This window comes from Siniperca chuatsi, linkage group LG13, assembly GCF_020085105.1.
Source record: "Siniperca chuatsi isolate FFG_IHB_CAS linkage group LG13, ASM2008510v1, whole genome shotgun sequence".
NCBI classification, from domain to species: Eukaryota; Metazoa; Chordata; class Actinopteri; order Centrarchiformes; family Sinipercidae; genus Siniperca; species Siniperca chuatsi.
Genome location: NC_058054.1, coordinates 19,434,104 through 19,437,195, shown reverse-complemented (window position 1 = coordinate 19,437,195; position 3,092 = coordinate 19,434,104).

Genomic DNA, 3,092 nt, shown 5'->3' with positions numbered 1-3,092 from the left:
CTTGTGATGACCACTGCTGTCTTGATGCCACCTTTTAACCATCCTCAGATTTACAGTATTTAATACGGAAGCCAGATTTTGGTCTTTTATTGTTCCGATGGAGCTTGGCCAGAGAGATCTGCCCACAGTGTATCTGGGGCCGTTTCCTCTCATTAGTCGTTTATTTATATCTCACTCGGGATAGGAGAGACCTCGGGCCTCTCACCGTAGCTGTCAGAAACCAGAGAACACAAGAGGGCTAAATATAGAAAGTACCAAACCCTGATTTCCGCTCTTGGAGAGTAGAGTAATTATTTCGGGAAAATGTCTGCCTAGCCTGAGAGTCTGTTTTCATTCTTCATTGGTGGCCACTCGGGTCTCTCTGACCTTGTTTCTGGCCAGCTGGTGGATAAACAGCTTGTTTAATTTTCTCCTACACACAATGGGAAGATCGTGCAGGAATAATACTCAGTGTCACCCATTGTAACAACTGCAAAAATACCGAATTGAATATGCTCTCACACTTAAAACTGACTGAATGATGAAATAACAATGTCACCTATTATTTATTGTTAAGGGCTGCCTAAAATATGAATAGGCTTTGCTTTCCTCTCGTTGTTTTCTCGCAGATTTCCTGGAAAGATCAAATGTCACTGCAGGAAAAGCCAGGTGCAATAGCATTGTGTAGACTGAAGAACACCTTCATTGAATGCCAAAGATAGCACACGCAGTGAAATATATCATAATGCATGCTTTTTAGCTACCTTTTTAACTTAAAAAGAACCCTCTAGATGTATTCCTGTTATGCAGGAATATGATACGGACTGCCTGGATATTCTCTGTAAGCATGAATGCCCCTGAAGGCCTGCAGCATGTCCCCCACCAGAGCACAGCCTCAGCGGTAATCCCAGTTTGTCATTGTGCAGCAATGTGAGACTCACAGGGGTGCATGCGGCCAGCGGCTGGCTGGCAAGGCCGGCTCACTGACCATGTGCCTCACTGTGAAAATCTGTCCTGGCAGTTACAGTGTCAGTGTGTTGGAATGTGCTGATGTGGGGGAGAGGAAGGGGAGGGAGGGAGGAAGGGGAGGGAGGGAGGAGCGGAGGTAGAGGGTGAGGGTGGTGGGTGGAGGGCGGAGGGTGTGGGCTGACAGAGTGGGCTGCAGTGGCACCTCTGCTCCTCTGGTCGGCTCGGCTGCATATAGAAATACACAAAACAGACATTTGAGCCCATTTTAACTCTTGAACTGCCTTTGCAGCCAACACTCCCATAGATTCCCAATGTCATATCTAATTTATATTATCCACCCAGACATGGTGTAAAGTAACTAAGCACATTTAATTAAGTATTGTACAATTTTGAGTTACTTGTACTGTACTTGAGTTTTTCCCGTTTATGCTACTTTATACTTCTACTTCACATTTTAGTTTTACCTTTAAAAAATATGATCAACTTATTAAAGATGATGCATTACTAGAGTATATATGGAAGGCTCTGCATACAAACTTGGGTGTTGCTGATTATGCTTTTGATTGTGCTGATTAGACATATTCAAGTAAGAATTACACATTTGTAACTTAAAACTCAAATAAAGCACAAAAGTGTTTTAAAGTTTATGTTAACATAAAATATCAACTTTTGGGTGCTCCCTCTGAAAGGGGCCATTTTGCAAAATGAGTACCTTAATTTTTATACTTTACTTACATTTAGCTAATATTTGTGTACTTTTATTTGCACATTTACTGAGTATTTTTACATTGTAGTATTGCTACTATTAGAGAAGTAAAGGATCTGGATACTTCCTCCACCAATTCCCACAAATGACCTTTTTGCAGCTATGAACTGCAAACTTTAAGGGAAATTCCACCCTAAAATGGAATGTGGATTATACTGCTACAATAACGTCCACCTCAGTTTGGATTAGTATAACTTCTATTTTATGGTGGATTTTCCCTTTATTCTGCAATACCTTTATCTTAACCTTACACTTACCTTTTCCCTCATACCAAGTTTAGCGCATTGATTTCTGTGTGTTCTTAATCTTTGGCACACTGAGTGAGTATAATACAATTCTTTATACATATGTTTATACAATATGTTCCCCAGGCTGCACTATATATCAGATCATCAAATTCTGCTCTATTGTAGAAACGCATAGATACCGCTGCACCTGAACTTTGACCCACACACAGCCAGCCAGCAGGCACCAATGACGGCATGCAAATCTCAACCTTTTTTAGTCTGGCTTCGCTGGAAGGCCATTATAACACTTACATCAGCCCTCCATTACCCCGATCTTAAAATAACCTTTCCCCTTCAATCACAACAATGCCCCATTACAACCGTCAGTGTCACACCCTGCAGTCACACGCCAGGCAACCTTTCACACAGTGCCAACTAAAACCAAAGTGACGTAGAAGCTTTTGAGTTTCTGGTTCATCTAAGCTGTCTTTGGAGGAAACCTGAGCACCTAAAGAAAACCCATGCAATGGGAAACCATTAAATAACGAAGGGGGGGCACAGTAAAAAATAAATGGTGCTATGTTGTTGTCTATTTTTACTACTGATGCTATCTGTCAGATTTTATAAAGCACTGAACTGGATTGGGCAACTCAGGGACAGCCTCTGCCTTCTCTCGTGATCATGACTCTGCTCTTTCAGAGGGAATTGCCTGCCTTACATCAACCCAGTGACATCACTGATATTTAACTCCAGAGAGATCACCTGTGTGTGTGTGCGTGACACAGCTGGAAAAGGAAAAGAGCGGGGGAGTGGAGGGAGGAGTTCAGACCGGCTTGCACAACAGCTTGCATGCCAATGCCTCCTGCACAGCATTTTCCAAGCAGTTCCAGTCATGTGCTCTTCAGTAAGCTCCACCACATAGTCTGGTCCCGAGGGCAGAGGCAGCCAGCAACACAAATAGCATGAAAACACCTGATGTAACCTCACTGTCTCAATGTTACACATGCAACTCTTCTATTATGAAGACTTTCTGTAATGCAGTATGTGAAATATAGGCATTGTGTGTCCATATTCCCTCTTTAACTGTGCAGCTTGTGTGCAGTTGTCACATGCTCTAGGCTGTCACATGAACGTAGGGAAGTCACCTGGTG